We start from the raw sequence: 14,711 nt of genomic DNA on the forward strand, positions 1-14,711 counted from the left end.
TTAAAATATGGGTAGAACCTTCTGCTATTCCTTATCTCTGGGGGTGTATCTTCGCTACGCAGTCTTATTAGAGCTCTATATAATTTCAGAACCCCCCTAAGGACAACCTTGAAATATCTATGAACAGTCTCAGTTGATCTATAGATCCGACTACCCATTACACGGAACCTCACATTATGACCAATAATGTGTAAGAAAATGAACACTTGTTCCGTAACAGGCATGTGAATAGTTGGGCGTACGTGCTCTCCCTCAGTGAGGATGTGACATAACTGGTGAAAAGCTCTAGGCTTCATCCTAAGTTGATTCACACAATTTATCTCACTTCCATGCAGAATACTATTTTATGTATTCCTCTCTCTCGGCTGCATGATTAACATAAGGCGCCCTAGGCAATCGTCTATGTCTACATCGCAATTTCCTTAACAATGTAACCCCCACAAGGAGGACAGATGCAACTGAGGCAAGAATTGCGGCTTTGGTTTTTTTCTTCATCTAACAAAATCACAAACACTGTGGTCTAAGATGTATGTAAATAAAAACAACTACAAACAAAAAACATCCAAACCACATTTATAACGAGTACGAAATCACATTGCATTCTATTTACAATGAATGTTTACACCATCACAAAACCAGCACATTGATAACTGCACATTGATATCATCACAATACCATCATGTCTCGCATTATTAGTCATCATAATACAATTTAAACATACACATATTCTACCGATCAAAAATAATAAAAACAAATGCTGAAAAATTTCATACAATTTGTCATGTCTCAAGCTTGAAAGTATACATAACTCAATAGGCAAAATAATAACATTTGCTATATCAAAGTATACATATCAAGCTCCAAAACTGTATACACAAAACCCAACTAGCCAAATTTTACACAAACCCAACTAGTCAAATTCTATAAAAAAAAAAAAAACAAAAAGAACTTGGAAATACAGTGTCCACAAGCTTCTGTGACTACTTCTAAAGCAACCCCTGGAAAATGCATGCAAATTGCTCACAATAAAATTATAGGAACAACAATGCAATGTGCAAAACAGTATAACATATGCAAGTGTAAACATTATGTAAAATTATAAATACAAATATTTAGTTACATAATGTATACTGTGAGCAATTTATCAAGGTCACATGGTACATGGTATACTGTGAGCAATGTACCATTGTACATAAATTGTACATTGCTCACAGTGTACATTGCTCACAACAATTTAATGTACATTGCTCACAGTATACAAAATATATATATGTACAAATATTTACATAATGTTACAAATAACTACAAATACAAATAACTAAATATTTATAAAATATTTATTTATAAATATATATATATATAAATATTTATGTCAATATATAAAATATATAAATATTTATTATAAATAAATATGCATATATTTATGTATTTATTTCTATTACCAATCTGTGAGTCTGAGCATATTGTAGGTATTTCATGTATTTGATGTTGATAGTGTAGTGAATTTGTGTAAAATTGTAAATATATATAAATACAATTTTACACAAATTCATAGTTCAAATTGATAAGTTAATAGTTCAAATTTGGTGTAATACATATATATATAAATAAATATATAAATATATATTTGTGTAATATATATATATATATATATAAATATATATATTTATATAAATTGATAGTTCAAATTGATAAGTTAATAAATTGATAAGTTAATAAATATATAAATATATAAATATATATATATATATAATCCAACAAAATTGGTGTAATACAGTCCGATCCACTCAAACACTCAAACAGTCCAAAGCTTTAGACTAAAAAAAAAAAAAAAAAAAAAAACCATCGGACTCACCGTTAAGTGTGGTGGTCGAACGGCGCTGAAATCGGCGAGGTGGTGGAACGGCGTTGAGTGGATCGGACTCGCCGGTGACTGCTGGTGGTGGAACGGCGTCGAAATGGTGCTGGGACTGCGTCGAACGGCGTCGAAATGGATCTGCGTTCTTCGCTCGCACAATGTCGCCGGCGGTGGATCGGACTGCGTGGATCGGACTGGGTTGTGGGATTTGGATCGGACTGCGGATCGGACTGGGTTTGGGACTGGATCGGTCAGTTTTTCTGGGTTAAACTTCTGGGTTTCTCGATTTTTTTGGTGGATCGGTCAGTTTTTCTGGGTTAAACTTCTATTTTTTGGTTGATCAGATGCGTGGGTTTCTCTTTTTTTCTTTGTTTTTGGCTCTTGCTGAGTGTGTTTTTTGTGTTCTCACTTGTTCTCTCTCAGAGGCTCTCTTCTTTTCTGTGTTCTCGTGCGAGACCCGGAAATGGTTTGAAGGTAAAATAAAAGCGTAAAACCATTTCCGGGTCAAGGGTGAAAATTCGGTCAAAGTGTAAGCATATTTTCCGGAAAATGAATTTTCCGTTGCCAGCCAAACGCATGGGTCAGGTGGTAAATGATTTCCTGAAATCATTTACCACCAAAACAAACGCAGCCTAAGTCTTGTGCCACTTTACGTGGCACAAGACTTATTCATAAAAATATGCTTGAGATTGTAATTTAAAATCCAAATCAACTTTTCCAATTAGCCTATCTACAAGCTAGGGATTAAATCGCTCTGGTCATGATATGTGTGTGTATGTGTGTATATATACACACGCGCGTGCGCGAGAAAGTGAGTGTGAGAGAGAGAGATGAAGAAAGATAAAAAGTAACAAATGATACATTTTGCTAGTCTTGCAATTGTGAGCAAAGCTATTGAGAAGAGCATAATTACTAGGACTGCAAATTCAAGGGAAGCATAACTACAAGCGCGGTTGAGAAGAACTAATGGTCACAATACATCTTTTGGTACTTGTTTTAGGAAAAATAAAATTAGATATTATTTTTATAGAATGAGTTAAATGAGTTACAAATTTGAATGATTAGAGTTTTCACTTTTTGTTTTTTAATTAGATTTTTGTTGACAATTTTGTTTATTTGTTATTATTTGGGCTATTTTTGATGTTATTTGAGCTAATTTTTATTGTTATTATATGGGCTTGTATTTATTTTTTGTTGAAGAGTTAATAATTATGTTTGAGAAGCCAATATAGTTTTGTGAGCAATATTAGGAACACAACAAAGTTTCACAACATATCTAAATGGTCATCCAAGCTAGGTACTAGGTATACATAGAAGGGGTGTTCACCAAACCGCAAAAACCGCACCAAAACTTCCAGCAAAATGGCATAACCACATTGTATCGCATGATACAATGCAATTTGTAGTTTTATAATAAGAAAACCGCACCCTCTATATATATTAATATATTTATTTTTTAATATTAAATATATTATTAATAGTTTAATAATCCTAGTTTTTTCAATCAAAAAAAAAAAAGTTTAATAACCCTAGCAAGTGTTGATTAGAAAAACTAGCCAAAAATAAAGAAAAACTAACTCAATAGTTTAAAATTTTGCCCAAAACAACGAGAAAAAAATCAATTTTGAGGTAGGTAGAAAAAACCCAAAATTTGAAAAATATACCGTCTTCAAACCATTTAAACCACATCTTACGCATCGCACCATACATGTAACCGCAAAATGAGGTGCGGTGTGGTTATGATTTTAGTTAAATTCTAAATCGCACTGCACTGCACATATGACTGTAAAAATGAGGTGGATTATGGTTTTGGTTAAACTACACCACAAAGAACGGTGCTAAAAATAACCTAAAATCACACTGCATCGCATTGCTAACACCCCAACATAGAAGCCATTCCTAGTTGGCCAAGCTAGATATCTCCTAAATGCTCATCCTTTACATTCCATAATGCAAGCATACATAACTCTCATTAAATCCATTTTAATTTTCTTGTTGGCCAAGCCAAGTATCCATAAATACATCCTTTTATGATAGAAAAATGCTAATCCAAAATGCAAGTACCCAATCGCTTAAAGATGCATATTATAAATTAAAGATGACACTTTATAGTCTATATATATATAATAATAGATGAATCTGAGAGGAACTCAAATTAGAATTCCAAATTAGAGTTCTAAATTTGCGACATGTGTCCTAAATTATTTATTCTTAAAGAGTTTTATTTCTTAATTTTAGAATTGATTGTGTGTTTGGATAGCACATCCACGTTCACGTTTTCAACCTTTGAGTGTTTTCAGTTTTTTTTTTTTCCCAGCCGCAGTTGTTGACTTTTCAACTATGAACAGTGCAAACTCACAAACTTCACTTTTCAGCAATTTTTTCATTAAAAATAGGTCTCACGGCACTATTCACACATTTAAAAATTATTTTGCTACAGTGTTTTCAGTTTTTAGCAAAATAAGTTGTATCCAAACGGACCCTAAATGTGGGACCACATCATAAACAGTCATTCAAGTGAGTTATTAAGTACAAAACTCAAAAAGTGTAGAATAAATGAATCGTAAAAAAAATGTGTTTCACAATAATTTTAAAAAAATGGACAATTTACATTTTATATCTAATAATATCCTTAAAAAAAAAAATTTAAGAGTTAACAAAATATAAAAATGACTATTAATAATATTTAAATTATATATGTAAGAATTATATTATGTATCTTATCATATATTTTTTAATGTATCCATGTATATGCATGGGGTTACAAGCTAGTTTTTATAATAGCCAACATTTTAATGTGATAAACACAAGTATGGGCACGCACCGTTTAATTGGGCCTCTATTTTATATATATAGAAAAATGTTATACTTTTTGTTGTACTTATAATATTGTGTCACGTAAGATTCAGAGGCCTCATGTGTTTACATGTAAATATTATATAATATGTAATTTAAAGTTAACTTTAAATTTTATTATAATTAAATCCTCAATTAGAACATTGGTAAATCATATTTTATTTAAATAGTAATTTATATAATTCTATATGCAAATACAATCACAATAAATTTTTAATGAAGGAATATATAGTTCTATATACAAACAAAGTCATAATAAATGTCTACATAGAGGCGAATCTAGGATCTCAAGCTAGGGAGCCGAAGTATAAGAAAAAAAACTAAATAGATATTTGTGAGAGTGCCTTTTTTCTCAGCACAGTGGCCCAAAGATCCTAGGCCAAATAATTATTCTTGGTGGACTGGGCTTGGTTCATCGCAGCTAAAAGGCTATTTAAGAACCAAGTGGTGCACAAAGCAAGCTCCCTACAACACAAATAAACTAACAAACGAAAATAACTGTATTGAATGACAGTTTAACATCAAGAAAATGCATAGCAAATAAAATACAGTACAAGAAAAAGTTTGGGGTCCTCGAATTAGTAAGGGGCATTTTATTAATTTTCCTTAATTATGATTACAGTGCTCACTAAGACGTGATACAAGGTTCAACTAAGCTCAAAAATTGCAGACTTTTATAGCTGTTCAAGCTTCCAAGACTTGCAAAGTTTGAAGTTTTTAAATTCGAGTATGTACTATAGTGGCTGTCTTTGGGATACCGAGAGCGGTTCATATGTTTTTCTTGAACTTTATAGAGCTCTTTCTATGGCTTTATCTTTTTTTTTTTAGAAAACTAAAAAAATGGCGATGAGCGTCTAAATAAAGAAATTAGTCAATCCCAATCTCCCCTTCAGCATGGACTCTCTTCTCCTATTATAGCGCATCTCTAGAGTTCTGGGGTACCAGTGATTTCCCCCTTTTGCCCTCAAAGTTTGTGCTATGCCAGTCTTGCTCAAGGGCTGGTCGTTTCCCTCTTTCTCATAACTTCTTGCTTTTGGTGTGACCAAGCGGAAAGCCCCTAGTTGGTTTTCCATTTCGAGGTCCCCTCTGTCCGTTGATCTTCAGCTATTTGGCCCTTTCTTCCAACTTTTGGTTGCACTCCGTCCTTGTCATTTTCCCTAAATAATTGGAATCTTTACTGCCAAGTTGAAAGCTCCTCCCAGTTACCTCTTTTTTTATGGTTTTCTTATCGTTGGTTCCTTGAGACACAGCTCATGCGTTTTGCTTCATACTTTCTGATCCTACTGTATGTCTAGAGCATGAGACCCGCATGCTCTTTGTCTTTTATCCCTCTTTTGAATCTGCTTCAATCTTACTTCGCGCGTCCTAGGAATCTCCGAACTCTGATGATTTCGGGGATCCTGGCCCGGCTCTTCTTATTGGGCTGCTTTTGGTTTATTAATCGTGGCCGGCTGGGCTTCTCCCTTGCTTCATGTATTTCAAGGTCTGTTCTTCCATTCCTAGTCTCTTTTCTTCATTACGTGAGCCCAACCCCTTTTTTCTTATTTTCTCTAGCTTCATTTTCATGAAATTAGCCTAATGTGCTATTTCTTTAGGCCTTAGACTGTGATCAATTTTGAACCTCAACAATATTCATATAGTATTAACAAATTATCAACTAAGATAAATACACAAAATCATTTTTTCTTAATATATTAGGTGCAATCATCTACCAACAATGACAAAAAACACAATAGAATTTTGTTTGTTAAAAGCATTAGTTATTGAGCATTCCTTAAAAAAAAAAATTAAAATAGAAAAAAAATATAAAAAGAAATTCATTATGGCATCATTCCTAGCAGAACTGGGAAGAGACAGATCAAAAAAGAGAAAAAAAATCACTTCAATATCATTTCTGCCCTAATCGGGTTAGGGCTTTCCTAAAAAAAATTTAAAATTTTTTTTCTTTAAAAAAAAAAAAAAAAAAAAACTTCATTCTGGCATCATTCCTAGCTAAGCTGGGCTAGGACAAATTGAAAAAGAGAAAAAAAAATTCGCTACGGTATCGTTTCTAGCATTCCTTAAAAAAAAAATTAAAACAAATAAAAAATATAATATATATATATATATATATATATTCTAGCATCATTCCTAGACCACCAGGTTAGGACAGACTGAAAAGAGAAAAAAAATTCGCTTTGGTATTATTTATGCCTTAAACGAGTTGGGGAATTCCTATAAAAAATAATAAATAAATAAATAACTTCATTCTGGCATCATTCCTAACTGAACCAAGTTGGGACAAACCTTAAAGAGGAAAAAAAAAATGTTCCAGTATCATTTTTGCCCGAACTGGGTTGAGCATTCCTAAAAAAATTTAAAAAAAAAAGAAAAAAAAAAATCATTCTAGCATCATTCCTAGCGAAAGCGAGCCAGGATAGACTGAAAAAGAGAAAAACAAATTTTTTGTTCCAGTATCATTTCTACTTGAATCGGATTGGAGCATTCCTAAAAAAATAAATAAATAAATAAATCTAGTAAAAAACTAAAAAAAATTAAAAAAAAAAAAAAAAACTTCATTCTGGTTTCATTCCTAGTCAAACCGAGCTGGGACAGACCTTAAAAGAGAAAATATGTTTTTTCACTTCGATATCATTTCTACCCGAACCAGGCTGGAGCGTTCCTAAAAAAAATTTTAAAAAATAGAAAAAAAAAATCGTTCTAGTATCACTCCTAGCTGAACCAGGCCAGGACAGACCGAAAAATAGAAGAAGAAAAAATTTTGTTCTGGTATCATTTCTGCCTGAACTAGGCTAGAGCATTCCTAAAAATTTTTTTTTTAAAAAAAAAAACCATTTTGGCATCATTCCTAACCAAACTGGGCCGGGACAAACTGAAAAAGAAAAAAAAATCATTCTGGTATCATTTATGCTCAAACTGGGCTGGAACATTCCAACAAAAAAATAGTAAAAAAAAAAATTTGTTATGGCATCATTCTTAGCCAAACCGGTGCGGGACATATTGAAAAAGGGAAAAAATATTTTTTCACTCCAGTATCATTTCTGCCCGAATTGGGCTAGTGCATTCTTGAAAAAAAATAATAATAAAAACATAAAAAAAGTTTAAAAATAAAAAAACTTCATTCTGACATCTTTCCTAACCGAACTTGGTCGGGATAGACCGAAAAAGAGAAAAAAAAAATTCATTCTAGTATCATTTCTACCAGAACCGGGCTAGAGCATTTCTTAAAAAAAAAAAAAAAAAACCTTCATTCTAGCATCGTCCCTAGGTCAGGACAGACAGAAAAAAAAAAAAAAAAAAATTTGATGAGTTATGACTTTTTCCACAAAGCATTTCACAAATATTGAGGTGACAAGTTGTGAGAGGTAAATGATAAAGTCTCTCTAGTTATAAGCCCGAATGGGAACCAATAGAAACTTATCAAATCAACTATTGTGAAAATGATTGTTTCTAGCATTAGTTTGCTATTATAAGCAATGCAATGATGACCTCCCAAAATAGTCTACTTTCTTTTGTTTCAATTAAAATGATAGAATTCATTTTATGATTCAAATTATATTTTTAAATCTAATATTGTATGAAGTAACACATCAATTGAACTTTAAATAAAGTGGAATGAATACATCTTAAAATTCAAATTATTTACTAAAAAAATGAATAAATCTATTTTTAAATGGACATGATGTTTTTCATCTAAAGCATGCTGCATATATAGTTTTGCTTTTTCTTAGTTGGGATTAGGAGTACCAGCATCCACTCTTTTAAAAAATTTAGTATTTCACATGTCAAAAAGATACTTTAACTATTATAACACCAATTTACAACTCATTTTACATCACAACATCACATCTCTTATTTTTCACTTCTATTTATTTATTTTTATCCATTTCAATCTCTCTCTCTCTCTCATATTGCAAATCAGCTAGCCAACCACACCCCCACAACCCACCACCACAGTGAAACCCAAAATCGCAACCACCAAAAATCCACCACCACCACCAAAATTGCAACTCACCATTATCCAACCACCACCGCAAGCCTTCACAAAACCCAAATCAAATCAACAACCCATTACAAAACATAAATATAAAACTTAAATCCAAATAAAAAAAATCTAATCATCGATTTGAGAAATTTACAGTGGAGCAAGGTGGCTATGGCCACAAAGAAAACCACAAATATAAAGAAAATCAACCAAAAACCTCATCCAAAACCACCCAATCACAGCAACCCACACCAGTGACAGTTCTAAGAATTTTTTCCAGAGTGGTCATTATGAATTTTAAATTATACAAAATCTAAGAAAAAGATAACTTCATATGTTGAACAAACAAAAACACACAAATAATCGCAAATACATAAAATCTTACAAATTTTTTCTACGAGTTTTCTTATTTTGAAATCATTACATGATAGTCTTTGTAGGGGTATTGGGTCCAGATGCTCATTATCTGTATATATATATTGGGCCTAGGGCCCAATCCCAAGACGAAAGGTTGTCTGAAGAGGAGAAAACATTGTCAAAGGGGTCCGCGTTAGTAAATGAAGAAGTTAGTTTTGGTTATAAGGGCCCAAAAGGGTAGGCCGAGGATGAATGGCTCCTCGGCCAACCAAAGCCGAGATCCGAAGAAGTGGTCTACCGTTCAAGGGCACGTCCCAGGAAGTCCTGTAGGTATGGATAAGCATTACAGAAACCTAGGACATGGGGGGAGTCCTAAAATATCTAAGGAAAAAGCTATTACCACCACATTGAATGCTCTACATCTAACTTTCTGGCTGCATTAATATGGAGAAGACCCCTGAACAGTGTTGCATTAACTTCCCCAACGCACAAAGGGCCTAAGAGGGTGTCCGATGCGACAAGCACTCAAGTAGCAGCTTTGATGATTAACAAGTGAAAAGCCAAGATTGTCTAAAGAGAACTATATAATGGAAGAGATCCTCCACAATGAAGAGATTGAAATGAAGAGAAAAATACTATAGCATCAAGAACTAACTTTGTAATCAAACTGTAAGAGATATATAAGAACCAATCTCTTCGGACTTGCCGAGGATGATTTTCTTCAGTTTAAACTTGTTTATCTTCATTCTTTTGTCTTCAAGATCTACCTTATTTGTTGTCTAATTCACTAAAACCTAGTTTTTCCAACACACTTTCTACAAATTCATTGTTTTAGGCATCTTGAGTTTGAGTCCATCTATCTTTTGGGCTAGGGACTCCAATCTGGCCTTTACAATTGGCGCCGTCTGTGGAAATTACTGGTGTTGTAGTGAGTTTAACGTTCAACGATGGTGTTGGGCTTTGTGGAGCCTAGTTTATTTTTGGCTCGTTTTGTAGCCCATTCTAACCCTGTAAGCAGGATATAAAAGCCGCTTTTATAATTAAGGTTTGTGACTACTGTTGTTGTGTTTTTAGAGAGAGAGAAAAACACTGTAGCCGCACTTTGTATTTTTCCCTGATAATAGTAAAATCCCTGCAACTCCGTGGACGTAGGCAAATTACCGAACCACATAAATACTGTCTTGTGCGTATGATTATTTTTCTTTGACGTGTGTTTTCTCTATTTTTTTTGTTTCTCATAGGTTGGAATTTAGGTTGAATTCCCAACAACTGGTATCCGAGCCTAGAGTTAGGTTTGAGTGAGAGCAATGGCAGAGGAAGCAGGAAAGGCGTCTGGAATAGAAAAGTTCGATGGCACAGACTTTGGATTTTGGAGGATGCAAATCGAGGATTACCTTTATGGGAGGAAGCTGCATCTGCTGCTTCTAAAGGAAAAACATGAGGCTATGGAGGCTGAGGAATGGGCTCTTCTTGACAGACAGGTACTGGGAGTTATCAGGTTAACTCTGTTTAGGTCTGTTGCACACAATGTTGTAAAAGAGAAGACCACAGCAGATCTGATGAAGGCTTTGTCTGGTATGTATGACAAGCCGTCAGCAAATAACAAGGTGCATCTAATGAAGAAACTGTTTAATCTGAAGATGACAGAGAACGCATCAGTAGCACAACATCTGAATGAATTTAACACTATCACAAATCAATTATCGTCTGTAGAAATTGATTTTGATGATGAGATTCGTGCTCTGATCATTTTGGCTTCTTTGCCAAACAGTTGGGAGGCAATGAGGATGGCAGTAAGTAATTCTATAGGAAAGGAAAAGCTCAAGTACAATGATATTCGAGATTTAATTCTGGCTAAGGAGATTCGCAGAAGAGATGCAAGTGAAACCTCAAGATCTGGTTCTGCCCTAAACCTTGAGACAAGAGGCCGAGGTAATAACAGAAATTCAAATCGGGGTAGATCAAAATTTAGAAATTCTAATCAGAACAGAAGTAAATCTAGATCAGGCCAACAAGTACAATGCTAGAATTGTGGAAAAACAGGTCACTTTAGGAACCAATGCAAAAATCCTAAAAATAAGAATGAAGATGATTTTGCTAGTGCTGTAACAGAAGATGTACAGGATGCATTACTTCTTGCAGTAGACAGTCCACTTGATGATTGGGTTTTGGACTCAAGAGCTTCGTTTCATACCACTCCACACCGAGAAATCATACAGAATTATGTTGTAGGTGATTTTGGTAAGGTGTATTTGGCTGATAGTTCAGCCTTGGATGTTGTAGGTATGGGAGATGTCCAGATATTGTTGCCCAATGGGTCTGTTTGGTTACTGGAGAAGGTTCGACATATTCCTAACCTGAGAAGGAATCTGATTTCTGTTGGACAACTTGATGATGAAGGGCATGCAATATTATTTATTGGTGGTACTTGGAAGGTTACAAAGGGAGTTAGGGTATTGGCTCGTGGAAAGAAGACTGGTACTCTATATATGACCTCAAGTCCAAGAGACACAATTGCAATTGTTGATGCAAGTACTGATACAAGCCTATGGCACCGCAAACTTGGTCACATGAGTGAGAAAAGGATGAAGATGTTGCTATCAAAAGGAAAACTATCAGAATTGAAGTCCATTGATTTTGACATGTGTGAATGCTGCATCTTAGGAAAGCAGAAAAATGTGAGCTTCTTGAAAACTGGCAGGACACCGAATGCTGAAAAATTGGAGTTAGTGCACACTGATTTGTGGGGGCCTTCTCCGGTTGCATCTCTTGGAGGTTCAAGGTACTACATCACTTTCATTAATGACTCAAACAGAAAGGTATGAGTTTATTTTCTGAAAAATAAATCTAATGTATTTGAAACTTTTAAGAAATGGAAGGCCATGGTTGAGACAGAAACAAGTTTAAAACTAAAATGTTTGAGGTCAGATAATGGAGGAGAGTACATAGATGGAGGGTTCAATGAGTATTGTGCTGCACAGGGAATTAGGATGGAAAAGACCATTCCTGGGACACCACAGTAGAATGATGTGGCTGAGCGCATAAACAGAACTCTTAATGAGCGTGCTAAGAGTATGAGGTTACATGCTGGACTACCAAAAACTTTCTGGGCTGATGCTGTTAGCACTGTAGCTTACCTAATAAACCGAGGGTCATCAGTTCCCATGGAGTTCAAACTTCCTGAGGAGGTTTGGAGCGGTAAAGAGGTAAAGTTTTCCCATCTAAAAGTTTTTGGTTGTGTTTCTTATGTTCATATTGATTATGATGCTGGTAGTAAACTTGATGCTAAGTCTAAAATATGTTTTTTCATTGGCTATGGTGATGAGAAATTTGGCTATAGGTTTTGGGATGAACAAAACAGGAAAATCATCAGAAGTAGGAATGTGATATTTAATGAACAGGTTATGTACAAGGACAGGTTAACTGTAGTCTCAGATATTGCAGGGATAGATCAAAAGAAATCTGAGTTTGTCAACTTAGATGGATTGACTGAAAGTACTGTCCAGAAAAGGAGTGAAGAAAATAAGGAGAATGTAAATTCACAGGTAGATCAGAGTACACCTGTAGCTGAAGTTCGCAGATCTTCTAAGAATATTAGACCTCCACAGCGTTATTCACCCTCTTTAAATTATCTACTATTAACTGATGGTGGTGAGCCAGATTGTTATGATGAAGCCTTGCAAGATGAAAATTCAAGCAAGTGGGAGTTAGCTATGAAAGATGAGATAGATTCCTTGCTGGGGAATCAGACACGGGAATTGATTGAATTGCCAGTAAGAAAGAAGGCTTTGTACAACAAGTAGGTATACAAAATAAAGAATGAGGATGATGGTAGCAAACGTTACAAGGCCAGATTAGTTGTTAAAGGGTTCCAGCAGAAGGAAGGCATTGACTACACAGAGTTATTTTCTCCAGTTGTGAAGATGTCAACAATTAGACTGGTGCTGGGAATGGTGGCTGCAGAAAACTTACATCTTGAGCAGTTAGATGTGAAGACGGCATTCCTTCATGGTGATTTGGAGGAAGACCTTTACATGATTCAACCAGAAGGGTTTATTGTTCAGGGACAAGAGAATCTAGTCTGCAAACTGAGAAAGAGCTTGTATAGTCTAAAACAAGCTCCTAGATAGTGGTACAAGAAATTTGACAATTTTATGCATAAAATTGGGTTCAAGAGATGTGAAGTTGATCATTGTTGCTATGTTAAATTCTTTGACAATTCTTATATCATTTTACTGTTGTACGTGGATGATATGCTCATAACAGGGTCTAGCATTGAGGAGATTAATAATCTGAAGAAGCAATTGTCAAAACAGTTTGCAATGAAGGATTTGGGAGCTGTAGAGCAAATCCTTGGTATGAGAATCATTAGAGACAAGGCTAATGGTACATTGAAGCTTTCACAGTCAGAGTATGTGAAGAAAGTTCTCAGCAGATTCAACATGAATGAAGCTAAACCAGTGAGCACACCCTTAGGTAGTCATTTCAAACTGAGCAAAGAACAGTCACCGAAGATAGAAGAAGAAAGGGACTATATGAGCAAGGTGCCCTATGCCTCAGCTATTGGCAGCTTGATGTATGTTATGGTGTGTACAAGGCCAGACATTGCACATGCAGTGGGAGTTGTGAGCAGATTTATGAGTAGGCCTGAAAAGCAGCATTGAGAGGCAGTCAAGTGGATTCTGAGATATCTGAAGGGTTCATCAGATACATATCTTTGCTTCACAGGTGCAAGTTTGAAGCTGTAAGGTTATGTAGATGCTGATTTTACTGGTGATGTTGACAGTAGAAAGAGTACTACTAGGTTTGTATTTACTTTGGATAGTACAGCTATATCATGGGTTTCAAATCTACAAAAGATTGTTACTTTATCTACTACAGAAGTTGAGTATATTGCAGCAACTGAAGTTAGAAAAGAGATGATTTGGTTACATGGTTTCTTAGATGAATTGGGTAAGAAGCAGGAGATGGGCATTCTACACAGTGACAGTCAGAGTGCAATTTTTCTTGCTAAAAATTCAGTTTTTCATTCAAAGTCGAAACATATACAGACAAAATACCACTTTATCTAGTATCTTGTTGAAGATAAATTGGTAACACTTAAGAAGATATGTGGATCTAAGAACCCAACAGACATGTTGACTAAGGGTGTCACTATTGAGAAGTTGAAGCTGTGTGCAGCTTCAATTGGTCTTCTAGTTTGAGGACAGGAGGATGAGTTGCAGGGATGAGGGATTGCTTTTGGAGGATAGCGGCTGATGTTGATGATTGAACTAGTCTCCAAGTGGGAGATTTGTTGGGCTTTGTGGAGCCTAGTTTATTTTTGACCCGTTTTGTAGCCCATTCTAACCCTGTAAACAGGATATAAAAGCCGCTTTTATAATTAGGGTTTGTGACTACTGTTGTTGTGTTTTTAGAGAGAGAGAAAAACATTGTAGCCGCACTTTGTATTTTTCCCTGATAATAGTAAAATCCCTGCAACTCCGTGGACGTAGGCAAATTGCCGAACCACGTAAATACTGTCTTGTGCGTGTGATTATTTTTCTTTGACATGTGTTTTCTCTATTTTTTTGTTTCTCACAGGTTGGAATTTAGGTTGAATTCCCAACAGATGGTAGGTTTGAGTCTAAACCAAACAGAATCTATAGGGTCTCA

This window comes from Quercus suber, unplaced genomic scaffold (genome assembly GCF_002906115.3).
Source record: "Quercus suber isolate HL8 unplaced genomic scaffold, Cork oak 2.0 scaffold_660, whole genome shotgun sequence".
In the NCBI taxonomy this organism is placed as follows: Eukaryota; Viridiplantae; Streptophyta; class Magnoliopsida; order Fagales; family Fagaceae; genus Quercus; species Quercus suber.